Raw genomic sequence first — 19,004 nt, 5'->3', positions numbered from 1 at the left:
TCTTCCCATTTCAGGAAGATCATTCACAGCAGCGAGGCAGAGCAGGATGCCCAAACCCCCGAGCAGACAAAGGCTACAGAGACAGTTACTCATTCAGAAGGCTATTCTTTAAATGCATTCTGGTATTTGCTTGGTAAGGTTTCACTTTAAGAAATTTACTGATTCCGTTGCTTAAATTACCGGCTACTTGATGCATCCAAAACCAAATCTGCAACAACAACTGCAGAGGAAAAGTGTGGATGCAGTAACAATGGTCCTAGATCAGGATGAGCTGATCACAGAACGCCTTCGAGCTGTTTACCCCCTCCATGTGCTGACAATTGCAGCCAGCAAGTGGTGTTCAGTGACATCTGGTCCCGAGTTGCACAACTTCAGGAGCACCGCAACACTGCCTTCTGGGTGCATGCATTCCCTGCAGCCTGATGACAGCCATCCTACATCTGGTCTAGATGTGCCCTTGTCCAAGGACATTTATTCTTTATTATGTGCAAAATCATAATGTTTTTTAAATAGGCTGAAATAGCCTGGCCAGCGTGGCTAGTGGTTGAACATCGACCTATGAACCAGGAGGTCATGGTTCGATTCCCAGTCAGGGCACGTGACTGAGCTGAGGACTCGATCCCTAGTAGGGGGCGTGCAGAAGGCAGTGGATCGATGATAATCTCTCATCATTGATGGTTCTCTCTTTCTCCCTCTCCCTCCCTCTCTGAAATCAATAAAAATACATATTTTAAAAAAATAAAGAGGCCGACACTGTCCCCTGTGGGAGAGCATCATGGCAAGTGCAGGGGAGCACATCCGGTGGCCCTGCAGGTCCCCACTTAAGCCGACATGAGTTCCAGGGTTAGTGTCAGTTGCAGGGGCCAAATAGCTATTAGCAAGACATTGTCAAAGGGCAACTTCCCTGCATTTTCCACCCAATGGATCATTGCTTTATTAAGGCAACAAGGCAACTATCAAATGAAAGGGGCTACTTCTTCACAGTTAAGTTGAGGAGCAGCCAATATGGCTCCCTCCACAAAGACTTCAGAGATTTGGTCATTAAGGAGGTATTCATTGTTGATGCCCCAAATCCAACAAGGCATTTGGATCAACAGCAGACTACTTGTTATTCCAAGGCAATGTCAAGACCTGTTTTCCCGAATGTGAGACTCACTCAAGTTTCCGATCTCGAACTCAAACCATCCACAACACCAAATGACTAGCAACATTATTTCCCTTCAACTTACGTTTATTTTTAGAAGTATGCTCCACAAACGTTGAACTAAAAGCATCTCTGTTTTCCCATGGGTCATATTGGCTTAGTCATGTTGGCTTAATCAAACTTATCTATATCTATCTATCTATCTATCTATACTCATCCTAAATATCTCACTAGGCATGTCATAAAAATAAGGACATTCTACAGAACCACAATACTATTATTAACCCAATGAAATTAACATTCATTCAGCAATTTTATCTGATATTCTATGTCTGCAAATGTCCAAAGCTTCTTTATAGTTCTTTTTGAAAATCCAGAATCCCATCCTGTTCACACATTACCGGTCTGTCTGAAAATGATGAGAGACGGGAGAGAACATCAGGAAAGTCTATGGCCAGTTCAAGGCAGTTAAGCACCACTTCCTTGAAAGACATTTATTTCCACAGCTTCACTCCTGTCCACTGCATGGAACATGCACCATGAAATTATAACATTCACTTGTTAAAACATTTCTCTGAATGCCAAATGGCATCCCTCTTACACTCATTTTTAAATCAACTTTATACATGTGTGTGCCTGAAAAATCCTGTGAGCGTCCTGCTGACACCTCCCTAAGTGCGCTTCCAACCCAGGCCTCAGATTTCTTCCCAGAGTAGATGACTGAAAATCAACTAACAGAAACTAGTGGGAGCGAACACTCATCCTCCATGCCAATGTTTCAGCAGCTGAGAGAATTTAGGCCTTAGCTATGTAGACCAAAACACACACATTTTTTAGAGGGACTTTAAATTATCACCATGTAGAAAACCCAGAACTTCGTTTGATCAGCCTCGTGTAATCCTGTCCATGTGCACAGTCTTTGCTAAAGAAACTAGCCCAGGCTGACCTTGAACTGGGATGGCCCTGCTATGTCCTATCGGAGCCACCTTCCCAAGACATTGTTGGAGGGGCAACTTCCCTGCACCCTCCACCCGAGAGGCCATTAGTAAGACAATTGTCGAATGAAATGAGCTATTTATTAATAGTTAAACTGAGGAGCAGCCAACTTGGACCGAGCGTTCATACATGGCCCAAGAGTGGCCAGTCAGCAGATGTCCAGTGACCTATGCGCTGGCCTGACTGCAGGCAGCAGTGATAGTAATTAGTCAAACCAATCAGATGAACTCTCAGAAAGTGAGCCTGGCAAATTCCAAGAGCCATAGTCAGCTGCCAATGGGAAGAGGTGCTAGAAAAACATACGGAGGAGACAGGAGCGAGCTGAGCCCGTCTGAAGCCACAGCACTAGCAAGAAAAGCCGCCTCCTGGGGGGGAGGGGGGAGGAGGGGGGGCAGGGAATAGCACAGTCCCTACAGCCAGCTGGAGTGTCATGGTCTCTAGGCCAATGTCCCATGAAGCTGCCCATTCTGCGCCTTCTCTTCTTTGCAGGAAATGTGGTTCCCGCACTGTCACATAGTCTCCCCTGAAGAAACCCAAATGAGTCCCAATTCCCTGTAACCCAGCTGGAAAAAAAAAGATTTACTTTGAATGAGAAATGACAGGCCTATTAACATTTTAATCACAGCATTTGATTTGTTGGTAACTCAGGTAAAATGGAGTTTAAACCCTGCTTCTGTCCTAGCGAAGACCTTCGAAGCTCCTTGCAGAGAACGCCAGAGCCAAAGGAAAGGAAGGGCCCATGATGGCTGCAGCGGGGAGAATGACTAAGAAATGATGGATCCGCTGTGTCACCCTGGGACTCCTGCTAACTCCCGTGGGCCTCTCTGAGAACAGGATTAAATGAGGTGCTCTTTGCAGTTCACCTTTTATACTGAAAGTCTCTAATTTATTAATTAGGGCTCAGTTTAAATTTACTGTATTTAATTAAGAGAGACTGTCTAGTGGGAAAGAGATAAGGAAGCAATTAAAGTGCTATGATGGGGGAAGAGGGTACAGTGCAACACATGGCAAAATATCTCGCCCCATTGAGCATAGAGGGTGGGAGAAGGGGCGGAGTCAGTAAGGCATCCTGGGTAGTGGCCCTGAGCTGGCAGATGAAGTGCCCCTGGGGCCAACACCAGGGGGCTCCCAGAGAGCAGGGGTACAAGATGCCTTTGAGGCAGGAGGGACCCCAGGTAACTGCTCGGCTGAGAGCACAACCGGTGCCACTGAGGACCTGGAAGGTTCAGGGTGGCCGGATAAGCACATGGAAGAGAGGGCCATGAGAGACGAAGCGGGAGAGGAAGGTGCCACCCAGAGTGCCAGAGGGGAAGTTACCGTAAGAAGTCTGCAGGAGGAGCCATGGGAAACCTGAAGGACTTTAAGCAGGCAGGTGGCCACGATCAGACTGAAGTTTAGAAAGGTCACCCCAGCTGCTGAAAGGGGGGGTACTTGGGAAAGGAGAGATTTTTTCACAAACTCAGGTGGTAGCTGCGGAAATGAGCTCTCTAGGAAGATACTTGGTAACTGCCTATAGCTGAGAATTTAGGCAAACGATCAAGGACTCACTCCCAGGACTCTCGCTTGGATTCTCTGAGTTGCCATTCATTCCTTCGGGTCGGGACACCAGAGGCGTCACTGAGGGCAGGCAGGAATGAGCGCAGTTTGAGACGTGCTGACCTCGCTGTGGCGGACAGCCCTCCCAGGTGTGCTGGAGCCTAGTGGGTAGTTGGGGAGGGTGGCAAGTGGAGGTCATCTAGAGGCAAGGAGAGACACACGAACCACAGGTACACATCTGGGACCTGACAGCAGAGAGAGGATAACAAACACCATTTGCCTGGGCAGCATGACCCCAAAAGAACGAACTAAGAAGAGAAGGGAATTAGGTTAGGAACCTAAGGAACACCAGCATTTAATAGAGAGCACATGAAGGGTAGCCTGAAGAAGCTCCTGGGGAGAAAGAGCCAGAAATGTAAGAGGAAGACCAGGTCGGGTGTCCCAGAAACCCCGGGAAGCAGTGAGGCAAGGAAGGAGTGATCAGCCATGTGGAACGCTCCCAAGTAATCGAATAGGATAGAAACTGGAAAGTGTCTACAAGCTTGTGACAAAGTGACTGGCGACTTTGGCGAGTGACTTCATGGAGTGTCAGGGAGGAAGACAGATGAGAGCTGGCTAAGGAGTGTGGGTGGTGAGGAAGTGGATGCAGTGAGAGCAAACACAACCTTGTTAAGAAGTTGGGGTGCGTAGGTGGGGAGAGAGATGGGAAATAGGGGAGCTGGAGGGGAGCGGAAGGCTCTTATGAAAGGCTTTTTAGGTGAATACACACAGCTGAACAATGAACTGTGACAGAACAAAGACAAAATATAAGGTGAAATAACTGAAAGCCTCTACTTCTTGGACTGGTTGGTCTCGCTTGGTCTTCCTTGTAGCCTAATGGTTTTCGCCTTATTTCAGAGCCCTCGTACTTGTAGGTAGTTGGAAAATTATGCAGCAATTAAAACTGTAAAGCATATGAATTTAAATACATAAGTAAATCTACCTAAACTTAAAAGTAAAATACAGGGATTTCCTACGGTCTATGCATTTATGACGAACTCCAGAAAATGAAGAATTCTCAGTGTCCACCAGGTGGCGCCCCTGTCTGGGGGCCCAGAAGGGAGTTCTTGTCTGCACAAAGCTTGGGCTCCTCTGGCTAGAAATGGCCTTCAAAACCATTGTGTTTATACCCTTGCTTCCATGTGGATTGGAACCTTGGTCATTCTAATTACATAAAAGTGACCTCAAATAAATCCTGAAAACTTCCAAGTCATCAAACAACATTCATGTATCATCAACACGTATAAGGAAGCATTTAAATTAGAAGTGAACGCTGTACACCAGTGATGGCGAACCTTTTGAGCTCGGCGTGTCAGCATTTTGAAAAACCCTAGCTTAACTCTGGTGCCATGTCACATATAGAAATTTTTTGATATTTGCGACCATAGTAAAACAAAGACTTATATTTTTGATATTTATTTTATATATTTAAATGCCATTTAACAAAGAAAAATCAACCAAACAAATGAGTTCACGTGCCACCTCTGATACGCATGTCATAGGTTTGCCATCACTGCTGTATACACACATTTTCAGGCCGAAAATATCTTAGCAAAGTTGAAATAGTCATGCCTCTTTGAAGACAAAAAAAAATCTAGCTACCTCCTTTTATAATTTGGTGAAAGAAAAAGATGATAACTAAAAAAAATCCAATAAATGCTTATCTATGCTAATAATAGCCTAGGTTGTTGTCACGCCCTCATGCATCACACCCTAACATCGTCACAAGATGGCCGTCATAAGATGGCTGTGGGCACAGCGGAGGCGGGGCCCAGTGGAGGAGGCAGGTCACGGCAGGGGAGGGTAGTTGTGGGTGATCAGGCTGGTAGGGGAGGGCAGTTGGGGGCAACTGGGCGGGTAGGGGAGGGAAGTTGGGGGCGAACAGGCCGGCAGGGGAGCAGTTAGGCATCAATCAGGCTGGGAGGGGAGAGGTTAGAGGGTGATCAGGCTGGCAGGCAGAAGCAGGTAGCAGCAATCAGGCAGGCAAGTGGTTAAGAGCCAGCGGTCCCGGATTGTGAGAGGGATGTTTGACTGCCAGGATCAGGCCTAAACTTGCAGTTGGACATCCCCTGAGGGGTCCCAGATTGGAGACGGTGCAGGCTGGGCTGAGGGACACACCCCCTTCACGAATTTCATGCACCAGGCCTCTAGTTTTATATAATAAAAATAGGTTAACATATCAATACTATGTATAGAACAGGATCTACTTGCTGTTTGGAAAATTTTAACATGCACAACTCAATTTAATGTGACATAAAGCTCTCAAGTTTAAGCAATCTGCTGATAGTAATAAGACAAAGATCTTTCCTCTACTTGATGGGGCTTTTGAGCAAGATTTAGCATAAGGAAAATGTCAGTATTATGCATTCATGAATATTCACAATAAGGAAGATATGTGAGTTGAAGGGCAATTGGAAAGGTCTACCCCACAGATACTTCCCTTTGCCCCTCTCCCATCCTGCTCTGCCTGAAACATCCACCAGAAATGAAAAGGTAGAGGGCAATGGTCCGTTTTATAATTATCAGTGTGGAAAGCACACGCAGACGAACACACATGCACACACACACACACACACACACACACACACCCCATACTAGCTAACCCCAGCTTCCCTCCCTCGCCAATCTCCTTAGGAAACATTCCTACCATTTCACCTTGCTACGAGTGCAGAATGAATGTCAGCACCTTGGGTTTGGAATCTGCATGGAAACGAGAGAGCGCCCCGGTGAGGGTGGCTCCCTCCAGTCAGCCCCTGGGAAATCCCCACGGCCTGGCAGCAGATCATTTTACCCTACTGTGCCCCTCTTTCCTCCTTTTGTAGGAACATGAAGGGAAAAAATTATCCCACAGCTTAGCCATTGAGCAAAACCACCCAAGGCCGGAATAACCATGGGTGCCTGCAGGACGGCAGAGGGACCTATGGCTGGAACGCAGTGGGCAGGTGGACACTAACACAAGGATGACGGCCTGTCAGTGAGGAAAACGACCTCATCAACAAGGCAAGGCAACCCCACCAGAGACAAATTAAAGCAACTGCATACACCCAGACAGGACTTTAAAGCTTTGTTACCCAAGGGACTCGAGAAGTGATATTCCTCTAAGGAGAGTATTTGTTTACCAGTATTTGGCTATGTCATATGCCAGTGATGGCGAACCTATGACACTCATTTTTTTGGTTGATTTTTCTTTGTTAAATGGCATTTAAATCTATAAAATAAATATCAAAAATGCAAGTCTTTGTTTTACTATGGTTGCAAATATCAAAAAATTTCTATATGTGACACGGCACCAGAGTTAAGTTAGGGTTTTTCAAAATGCTGACATGCCGAGCTCAAAAGGTTCGCCATCACTGTCATATGCTGATGTGTGTGGTGCTGCTTAACTACACAGTTGCATAATGCCATTGAGAATAAACACTGAAGCAATCTGACCATCTACTGGTGGGCTCCCGGGGCCACTCTTCCTTGCTCTTCAACTTTCCATAGCTCTGTGTTGGAGCAGCCAGGCTGACACCCGCCAGAGACGTTTCGGGAGAGACCGATTCCACGCAGCCTGGCCCTGCTCAGCGCCTTCAAAGGTGACCTGAGGGGTGGCAGCAGAGGCATCCCCTCGCGGGGACGTGTTGTTCTCAGTCCTCGACCTCAGGTCACACACTTCAGTGAAGTCTTCCACTCACGTCACCTTCACGGGGGTTAGAGCTCCAAGTGAATTCCCTTCTCTCTGCCCACAGGTTATGACCTCTCTTTTCTCTTGTACTTGGAAAAATTGGAGTTGAGATTAATTATCCAGGCTGTGGAGAATACAAATGTTGCTATGCTATTTTGCAGTAACATTGCTCAGACATACAAAAGAAAATGGGCACTGAAAGAATGCAAAACCTCACTATTCATAATAGTAAGAGAAAATACTTGCGCTTACTATCCCTCTACCAGGAAGGGGACTCTCACCAGGTGACCTGCTGGTACCCTAACCTCGGATGTCCAGCCTCCAGAACTGTGAGCATCAGGATCTGTTGCTTACGCCGTCCAGTCCGGGGTATTCTTGTTAGAGCAGCCCAGACAGACCAAGACAGGCCGTACATTGGTCTTGTAGGGCTGCCATACAGAGTGCCCCAGACGGGGTAAACTGAACAACAGAAGTGTGCTGCTCACGGCTCTGCAGGCTCGGAGCACAGGATCAAGGTGTGGCAAGGCCGATTTCCTCTGAGCCTCCTCTCCTTGGCTTGGAGATGGCATCATCTCCATGTGCTCACATGGCCGTTCTGTGTGCATCTCTGTTTAATCGCTTCTTGTAAGGACACCAGTCCCACGGGATTAACCCGACCCCAATGACTTCATTTTATCTTCATTACCTCTGTGAGACCCCGTCTCTAAAACTGTGCCATTCTGAAACAGTGGGGTTAGGCTTTCAACAAAGGCTTTGGGGGGGATACCACCCAGGCCATAACAGTCACTCCTCTTTTAATGTTCCAATCTGGGTCTCAGGAGAACGTATCTATATCCAACCACACTGACACGCCTGTGTTTCAAATTCTGGCCCAGTGTGCCTACTGTATTATGAGAAAGAAACCCTTCTCTGGTCACCTGGAGACCCGCTTGTGTTTACACATTTGTAAGTTTAGGGTTTTAATTATTCTTATAAAGTGTGGCTTCACTGCAGTCGGTGTGCTTTTCACACATTACATGTGAAATCGCTGTGTGACAGAAGGGGCAGTCCGGTCAAACTATGGACAAGGACTCCAGGTCCAGGCTGCCTGGGTTTCAGTGCCGGCTCCGCCACTCAGCTACTGGACCCTGTTAAAGGTGAGCTGTTTCCCTAACCTTTCTGCCCCTCAGTTTTCTCATGTGAAAATTAGAAATAGTAATATTACCTGCATCATATGGTGGTTATTAAAATTAAATGATTTAATAAGGATCGAGCACTTGGAACACTGCCTAGCAGAAAATAAGCATTTTGTATCTATTATTTATTGTTGTTGCTAAACTGCACTCTATATTAAGAAAAATATTTGAAAGAGAATCAAATTCTTCAATTCCAATCAGTCATATGCTTCATTCAAGTTTTATAGTGAATATCCTGATTTCCCCAAAAAATATCCCAATTTTTTTCTGGTGTACACAAGTTTTTTTTTTTAATAATTCTTTGTTTTTGGTTAAAAGTAAGATTAATCTAGATTAGAAGACTTTTTTTAAGTGTAACTAAGACCAATGAGAGAAAGTTTGCCTATTTGGAGCACAAGTGAATTCTAGGAAGGAGAGCAAACTCCAAGGCATTTTCATTTATTCACAGCACAAGGTATATGACGAATTCTTATGATGAATTCTTAAACAGTGACAGTGATGAAGATGGTGCTGACTCACAAATGGAGGAAGGAACTCAAAGGGGAAAGATTCCCAGGTTTTATAAAGTTCATATAAAAAATTCTAAAGTCCAGTCATGTGGCTGGTTAATGCTACCTCCTCCACGCTGGGAAAGACAAGAAACCCAGAGAGAAAGAAAGGGTCTTTTTTCAATCCTCTTAGAAACAACAGCAGGCAAGAGCGACTGAGGTCTTACTGCACTAGGCAAATTTCAATATTCTTTTCCAGGTTTACATTGACACAACTTAATGCAACAAGCACATCTAGAGCATATGCTTCTACTGCCATGACAAAAACTTGACTGTGGACACTAGAATTGTAAACTGTAGAAAGGGCCACCAAAAAGCATATAAAATGTATATAGAAAACTAGAGGCCCAGTGCATGACATTTGTGCATGGGGGACGGGAGCGTCCCATCAGCCTGACCTGCACCCTCTTGCAGTCCTGGACCCTCGGGGGATGTCCATCTGCCGCCTTAGGATGTCCATAAGCTGGCAAGCGGACATCCCCCAAGGAGTCCTTAGCACTTGTCAGGTATATGACAAATCTAGAAAGTGCCATTCACTTAGATTCAAAGGGAATGGCGCCCCCTAGAGCCATGTTGTGAACAACTTACATGGTAGCATGTGGCCGCTGTGGCCAATGCAGGGGTTGGATTGTTAAAACTTGTGTTGTACAGCATGGATGGACCTGGAGAGCATTATGCTAAGCGAAATAAGCCAGTCAGAGAAAGATGTGTCACATGATCTCACTCATATGTGGAATCTAATGACCAACATAAACTGATGAACAAAATAGACCCAGAGACATAGAAACACTGAACAGACTGTCAAACCTCAGAGGGAAGGCAGGGGAGGGGGGAGGGGGAAGAGATCAACCAATGAACTCATATGCGTATATGCATAACCCAAGGACACAGACAGTAGGTGGTGAAGGCTTGGGGGGAAAGGCGGAGAGGGCAATAGGGGGGGAAAGGGACATATGTAATACTTTCAACAATAAAGATTTATTTAAAAATTTAAAAACAAACTTGTGTTGTGCCCAGCCATGTAGCTCAGTAGTTGAGCATCGACCCATGAACAAGGACGTCATGGTTTAATTCACATATGTAACATATGCCTGGGTTGCGGGCTCAATCCCAGTATGAGGTATGTAGGAGGCAGCCAACCAATGATTCTCTCTCATCATTGATGTTTCTCTCTCTTCCTCTCCCTTCCTCTCTCTCTAAAATCAGTTTTTTAAAAATATATTTTAAAAAACTTGTATTGAAAAAAAACCAATAACAATAATGATTGTACTGGCCTAGATAATTTTGGTTGTGGCTGATGTTTAACTTTAATGACATTCACAGTCTCATGTAATTAATTATCAAGGCCAGTTGTAGTTCAGGTCTCCTGTGGAAACTCTTCCTGGGAATCCTTGACAACGGAGCCAGAGGAAATGACCTTCCCAGGAGCAGTTATTTAAAAAATAAGGACAGTGGCGATCACGTCACTCTTTGCTCCCTCTCTGTCTTACCAGAGAGGAAGTTCTGGAACAAAATTCTACTTACTGAAATAAACCCAATAATCGTAGGTGGTGGTTATGAAGTGAAGGATTACTGAAATGATTCAGTCTGAGTGATAGAACTCACTAGCTAAGAAAGTACTTTCTAAAATTCAGACATGGAATTTCCACCCTGGGGGTTCTTGTAATTATACAGATGCACACATATTTGTGTTTTTCACAAGAACAACAAAGAATAAGCAGCTTTAGATAATCAAAAATGCAGGGGAAGGTATCTCTCCAATGTTGTTATTATTATATCTACATGTATCGTGACAGGGCTTACAATGATTGGGGTTAACAAATAGGCTGTTTAATATAAAAACCAGAGGGCTATGTTATAACACACATGTATACCCATGAGCACACACACAATACATACCTAACTGTTCCTTTCAATGACCTGCTTCCTCTGGCAGGCAAAATGTATTTGAGAGAAAAGAGAACAGGAAGGAAGTTGCTGGCTTTTCCCTCCCTGGTTTCAGGTTACATGAGAAGGCTCCATGGGCCGACTCCAAGGATACACAATGCACATTGTTAAGAATCTTTAGTCTCATTATTCAGACTTAACATGAGGACACAGTTACTACCAAAGCACACTTTTCATACACAAGCATGTACATGCCAGCTTCGATTCTGGCAGCCTTAGGTATAAGCTTCTTGGTTGACATCAAATCCCCAGTAAACAATAGAGCCTGTGTAGTAAGTGTAAAGAGCCATCGAAGGCGAGAATCAGGCAGGGGTGTGCAACCAGCGAGGACTTCACCTGCAAATAAACTGTCCAAACCTCTCGAGTGTTCATATCAGATCTGGACAATGTCCTCGTGCAGGCCAACTGCAGGAATAAAGTGCCGATTCAATAATGAACCACCAGAGCCCAGCCAGTGTGGCTCAGTGATTGAGCACTGACCTATGAACCAAGAGGTCATGGTTCAATTCCAGGTCAGGGCACATGCCCAGGTTGCGGGCTCCATCCCCACTGTAGGGCATGCAGGAAGCAGCCAATCAGTGATTCTCTCTCCCTCTCCCTTCCTCTCTGAAACCAATAAAAAATATATATTTTTTAAAAAATAATAATGAACATTGGAGAACACAAGGAACTCTCTAAACCATTCAACCTTCCCTCATATATCCTTGTTTTTTTAAAAAAAAGTGAGACTCAATTAAGTCTGGAGAAACAGAAACTTACCATGAGACAAACCCACGTTTCTGGCCCAAGGCAATGAGAAGTACCTGCTGAAACCCAGGCCGCACTTTTAGGGTTTCCAGTATAGTTTATGTAAATGTGTGTGAGAAATACATCTTTTAATGCATGTTTAAGAAAAGAGAGCTCAACGTTGTAAAACTAGATTTGTTAGCAATTTATCAGGAACTTCTTCTGGGCCTCAGGAATTACTATTTCTCAGGCAACAGGATCCACAAACCAGTATTATTCTAGTTGTTCCATAATGTCAGCTGCTGAGAAGCAGATGACTGGGAGAGCTAGAATATTCCGGTTGATTAGGCATATACTTCAGAGAGATTTAGATGGCAATGTTTTTATCCTGACTACATTGTAAAGCAATTAAAGAACTTTCGATCCCTGAGTCCATTGACTCAACAGTCCATTGAGAACAGTATCTTTTAAATAAACACTTGAAGACCGTGGCTGTTTTCAGAGCACATAGCTGTCCTGGCAGACTTACACACCAAATCACAAGGGGTTAGTGTACTTTGCTGCAAAGCGAAGGATGTTCTTCAGAGAAGAAACATCTACGCTTCTTTGTCTCTGAAAGCAAGCAGCCCCTATCTAATGATTTATAACCTTCCCATAACATCATCTGAGGGTGCAAAAGCCTAAGACCCACTTCTAAGTCCTAGTTCTGTGATAGGGAGTCTTGTCCTTCCAGAAGTTACCTTCTCTCAAAAAATTAATATGATGAGTATAATGATAAGAATGGTGATAAGAATGGACGTTTCTTGCCTTCGTCAATAACTTCCTGAAGAGTTATGTGTCCATTTTTCATGAACCTAAACTTACTTTAAAAAATCCAAGGGGAGTGTTCAAAATATGCATCACTAACCTTTTCATAAAGCCATGGGTTTTCCTTAAAAGGAAAATTAAGTTCCTAATTATTCTGCTTTGGGGAATAGGTACCTTCACTTATTACAAATGCTTAAAACATCACTGCTATGTGGGGAGTGATTAATACTATAATATTGTTTCACAAGCGGGAGACAGGGCTGGGCGTCTCCCCCACTTCCCAGTCTACCAGTATGAGTCTGTAATCTCATACATGATGTGCAGTTGAGCACACTGGATCTACCTGAAATCAAGAAAGTCTAATTAAATTGGAAGGTAACCACTTCTGGACTGGGGAAAAGTTTCTCACTGACCATTATGATCTTTTCAATATGGTTTTAAAAGAGTAACATCTAATTTCATTATTCTTAAACAAAATTATCCTTTACATATTTACATATACAGATAGATATATACATGTGTGTATATGCACATACACCCACATATGTAACGTTTTATGTGCATATTTATACACATATGTGTGTATGTGGACAAATGTTAAACTTTACCTGAGCTCCGTGCTCCTGGGAACAAGGATGGTTAAGAAACCCCAACTCCTTTGTGCTCTAGAAGATGGCTTACTGCAAAGGCCCTCAATTCCCCATATGACTTAGGTAAGACTCACGGAGGCCCCCTGTCACAGATGTCAAGGCCAGGCACACACCTTTCAGAAATGATGGTGAACTGGGTAAAATCCCTGCTTTCTTGCCTTAGCCAAACTTTAGTTAAGCTTCTTTCCTTCCTTTAAGCTCCTGAACTTGACCCCTCCCCTAGCATACAGCTCCTTCTCTTTAAAAAAAAAAAAATGCTTTCATTGATTTTAGAGAGAGAGGAGGGGAGAGGGAGAGAGAGGGAGAAAAAACATCGATGTCAGAGAGAAAAAAGGGCCCAAACCACACAACCTGGGCATGTGCCCTGACCTGGAACTGAACCAGAGACCTTTTGGTGCAGGAATGACGCTCAACCAACTGAGTCACAGTGGCCAGGGCCATATATGCTCTTCTTAATGGCCTCCCAGGTTCGTACCACCCAGCCACCCACTCCCCATCCCTCGTCTTTTTAGATTATTTGACCCTTCGAGTAAAAAAAAAACAACAAAAGAAACCCCTTTCTGCCTGACCTATGAGACGCTTAGATTTTATGGAAGGAGCAGTCTCCCTTCCCATTGCAACGGTCTCCTTCTCCATATTGCAATAATCCCTTCGAATAGAGTATCTGTTGGCCTGAATCTGGACTTGCTCTTACTTGACAATGTACACACCCCACTTACACATACATTCAAAGACGTGAGCTCACACTCTGATTTGGCTAAGAATAAGGAAATCAGTTCACTGTATCACTTCTTCTTCCGAGAGTGACAAGGGAAGAGGAGTTTGTGTCTGAAAACCCTGAGAGGCTAGTTACAGTGGTTCTCAACCTTCCTAAGGCCGCGACCCTTTAATACAGTTCCTCATGCTGTGGTGACCCCCAACCATAAAATTATTTTCGTTGCTACTTCATAACTGTAATTTTGCTACTGTTATGAATCATCATGTAAATATCTGATATGCAGGATGTATTTTCATTGTTACAAACTGAACATAATTAAAGCATAGTGATTAATCACAAAAACAATATGTAATTATATATGTATTTTCCGATGGTCTTAGGCGACCCCTGTGAAAGGGTCGTTTGACCCCCAAAGGGGTCGCGACCCACAGGTTGAGAACCGCTGGGCTAGAAGAAGTTAAAAATCATGTCTTCTTTCCTCTCCTATCATTGTAGAAAATAGTTAACACTGTTAAGACATGAAACTCCCCTCTGCTAACAACTCACCTTAGACTAAGACTGGGTGTATAAGGAAAATGTTTTCTCTAGAGGAAAGTTTTCCTGCAAGAAAAGGAAGACCTAGAACATCACAAGTTGGAGCCAAGTCTCTGGCTCCAGAGTAGTATAATAGCTACTCATTAAGATTCTGCCACGTGTGAATTATTCAGAATCATTATAAAATGCTGCTTTCATCTGGGAAAAAAGTGTACCTCCCGGAGACACTACATTTAGCTGTACTGGAATAAAGTAGAGTGGTCTGTGCGCCCATAATCGTGTCAACACCCTGGCTTTCTCTCTACGAAACTCCTGGCAGGCACAGCTGGGAGGCAGGCACCCAAGGCAGAAACCGGGACAGCGTGTGACCAGCCTGCTTATTGCCAGAAGCATTCACATTCCACCGAGCCGCCCTCCATTGTTGGAGCAGGGCCGTTTGAAATAATGGGTTTTAGATTTGGGGCTTGTTTATTATTAAAGATGCATTAATTACACTTTTTAAAAAAAGCATTTACTGTTTTTTTCTAGCACTAATACAGCTAATATGCTATATCATTTAATTCTCTCTCTAAATATTTTCAACCTTAAATCACAGAAATCTCTCAAAAACCAACCTTCTAATACCCTCCCCTGCAACTACAATCTGTCCGATGGTTTTATGGGAAGGCGTGTGGGATTTTCTGGGGAAACAGAACACTGCTCGTGGTTACTTTTCAGAAGGTTGGTGATGACATTCACTTGTGATGAGCAATATGACTCATGACCAGATGTCCCCTAATGAGAACGAGCAGTGATGCTAATGAATGGTAATTCAATGAGCCAGGCCGAGGTAAGGAGGTCCAGCACCTTTGTTGTGTTTTCTTCTCACTGTCATCTTCAGATTGTTTTGGCAACCACTCTCAAGTATCAAGATGCAAGGCAGGGCGTGGAGTCCATGAAAGGCTAGAGATTTTACTCTCTGCTCCACGGGCGCTTCCTCGTAGGAGATCTCCCTGACTCTCCCACTAGGTCAGGCCCATTAACTTTCTTGGGAACACCAGGCAACTCTCCCCCATGGCACTCATCACAGGCAAACCGAACAGGCAGCGTGTGGTCCTTCAAGACTGCCTCCCCCATGGAACCACCAGCTCCATGAGCCCAGGGGACCATGTTTTTATCTGCCAGGACACCCCCAGGCACACAGTCTAGCACCCGGCAGGAACTTAGATGTGTGTTGAATGGGTGAGTATGAATTCACATGCACACAAAATCAGTTTGACGAATTAGGGATTAGAAGAAGCCCCTCTTACAGTTTGGACTTCCTTATTTATACATGTTGGAGAGGAAATAAATAAAATCCCCTTCTTGATACAGGAGAGAAAAAGATGTATTCTGCATTGGTAAGCCAAACAGTAACAAGGTCCTAAAACCAGGTCTAGAAGTAGCTCTTCAGACCCCTCGCCCAACACAGCCATCTCCAGCTTCGCTTATACAGCGCCAGGAGTTGATGCTAAGCCTTCTAAATGGACACTCTTCACTTCACAAGGCCCAACAGCATTTTCTTCTGTGTGTGAAGATAATGGCACTGGCCTGTGAGACGGAAGCTGTTTTTCTAGAACTGACTCATCCATTCTCTCTCACCTGCTTCTTTGTGGTGATAAATGACAAGCACTGAAAGGCAGCGGCTGAGGTTACAGATGAGGCTAGAGCTTGCTGGGTTGAATGAGACTAAACCGGCTGCCACCATAATCACACCCTCCGTTTTGCCATCATTGTTATTTTGCCCTTCCCAGTTCTAGTCACCAAACATCGCCAGCGTGACAATACCATAACTGCTTGCCAAAATTCAGATATTATTTTAATAACTTACAGTAGGCAAAAATTTAAAAATCAAATGAGAATTTAAAAAATAAATGTAGCCAGCCAGTGTGGCTCAGTGGTTCAATGTCAACCTACGTACCAGGAGGTCCCTGGTTCGATTCCCGGTCAGGGCATATGCCCCAGCTGTGGGCTCGATCCCCAGCAGGGGGCATGCAAGAGGCAGCCAATCGATGTTGATGTTCTCTCTCACTGACATTGATTTAATGATTCATCCAGAAGAACCAATGGTCACACCTGACGTCATGCAGATGTGCACGCCCTCAGGAAAGGGGAGCAGGTACTGGTGCATGTAACCCACCCACGGCAGGTTCCCAACAGCATCCACCTCAGGGGGTTAGAGTGAGGACTAAGTGAGTTAATAAATGAGTGACTTAAGGAGTATAAAGCAATGTCTGGTATACAAACAGTGCTGTACACGTGTGTATTGTTTTTATTATTAATAAGGAGCATTCAGTGCTTAAAATGAGCAGCTAGGTGATTTTCATACAACATCTTAAATAATTTTAAGGGAAACCTGTAAAGATACTGTTGTTATACCCACTTTACAGGGAGAACTAAGGCCAATCAGATGTGCATGGACAGGACATGTGGCACTACTTGGCAGAAGTGTTGGAAACCAATTGTGCTTCCTACCTCTAGGGCTGTAGTGTTTCCAATGATAGAGCCCCCGTTAGCTTGTGCTCCTAAGTGATCCTGGCAGACATACATTGCGAGCTAGAAACAAGCCATTGTTTTAAGGCACTGCAGTCCCCAGATCTCTGTTACACAGCACAACCTAGCCTATCCCAACTGAGGAGAAGTACAGAGACAAAAGAACCTGTTCCCGAGGCCACGCAGCCAGAAGCATCTGGCTCCAGAGTCTGTGCTCTTGACCACCAGTTTAATAATTGATAGTAATGCCAATATAAAGAATAGTTTATTGCTAATGCATTCTTGTAAATGGGGACCTATTTCTAGACATTAGCATAAATAGCTGAATGAGCTGGCTCAGGACAAAACCTAGCCTTTCTCCGGCTCCCACTGCAACACAGTCAGCAGCTACCAGAAACACCACTGGAGTTTTCCATGGACACATGGAGGACACTGGCCATGTCCCTTCCTTCTATAATCCCAGAGCAGTCCCCGGGGGGGGGGGGACACACCTGATGACTATGGGCTGCCAGAGAGCCTGGTTTAATCACCCCTCCCCACATACGCAGTATCTCATGAAATGATTTAAAATATCTCTGGCCATTCAGTTAAAGGTAACTGTTCTCGCTGTCATTCAGTCTTTAGGAGGGCGATGCCTCTCCTTATTCTTGCTTTTCCCATTAGCCCATCACCTTGTTTTCCCCTCTTCTTGTGTCTTTCAACAATGAGCAGAGACCTCAAATGTGTTTGCAAGCTCTATTAGGAAGCACAGCACCACAATGACATCCAGGTCATTTCCCGGCTGTGGGGAGTCCCCAGAGTTGTGAGCGCCTGAAATTTGGTGACTGAATGAGAGAATCTGCCTGCTTTAGAACACAAGTGCCCAGAGGACAAGTCAGATGCTTTAGCCCCAGCTCTTTCCAAGGAAAACGAAAGTGTTGTCAAGATAAAGCAGAAGGAGCAAAGGCTTAGCAAAAGGCCAAAAAGTTAGGTGGGAAAGGGTTAGTCCTATCAACTGGACATAAATCTATAAAAGAGACCCAGTTTTTTAGGGCACACACTGAAATGCATTAAATCATAAACTTTCTTCAATAGTATTTCCATATATCTCAGTGACCAGCAGATTAATAAGCCACATAAATAAATATCTGCGGAACGGAGAGCGTTTGCATCAGGTTCACACTGCCACGTGACACTCCAGTGCTGTCATGAGCTGCTCTTTATATTAATGCCATAGCCCCTCCCTGCCTGGTAGGCAAATGACACCTATTCCCCCACCCCCACCCCTTGCCCCCAGAGTGTCAATCCATGAGGTCAGGGTCTGTATCTCTTTTGTTCTCCATGGATCTTCTATGCCTAGCACAGAGCCCATTATGCAGGAGGGCTTATCTGTGAGATGAATTTTTAATAAACATTTGTGATACGTCTTACAGATCCCCTAGCACTTTCATATAAACGTGTGCATCTCCCTGCACAGCAGGTTAGAGACACAGGCTCTGGAGCAGACCACCTGGGCTCAGACTCCAGCTCCACCATTTACCAGCTGAGTGACCTTAGGCAAGTTTTCAATGCCTCAGTTTTCTTACCTGTGAAATGGGAATAATAATAGTATCGGGTTATTGTATTAAAATGCTAATTTGTATTAATCTCATAAAACAGCACCTGACACACAGTATGTGTAAATGTCAGCAATGATTAATTTTGATTGTGGCTGTTTTTCTCCTATCACAATGTCAAAAACAAATTATTTCAGTATCATCTTTACTTAAAACCCTGAAAGTAATTTTCAGTAGAGCAGATCATAATCTCAGGAAAATGACTTCCAAAGCTATTTGCAAAAATAAATGTATTTACAAAGTCTGTTCTTAAAATAAACATGACCCTAAGTGGCCCCAGTTATTCTAAAGCTTAAGGCTCTTCCAGTCACTTGAATTGGGTCCTTCTCCTGAGACATTTGGCCGTTTCTTCTTTTGCTTTTTTTTTTAAATAAAAAATATGGAAAGCTTCACGAATTTGTGTGCCATCCT

General features: G+C 44.3%; 1 protein-coding gene across 1 annotated transcript in view; it reads right to left on the bottom strand.

Annotated features, from left to right (window-relative positions):
• Positions 1 to 19,004, bottom strand: part of PLCL1 (phospholipase C like 1) — a 51,223-nt gene that overhangs the window by 10,443 nt on the left and 21,776 nt on the right. The gene's annotated exons all lie outside the window — the stretch shown is intronic.

The sequence above is a fragment of the Myotis davidii genome, unplaced genomic scaffold, assembly GCF_000327345.1.
Source record: "Myotis davidii unplaced genomic scaffold, ASM32734v1 scaffold221, whole genome shotgun sequence".
NCBI classification, from domain to species: domain Eukaryota; kingdom Metazoa; phylum Chordata; class Mammalia; order Chiroptera; family Vespertilionidae; genus Myotis; species Myotis davidii.
Note: the sequence above shows the minus strand (reverse complement) of the source record. Positions and strands in the feature narration are given on the sequence as shown.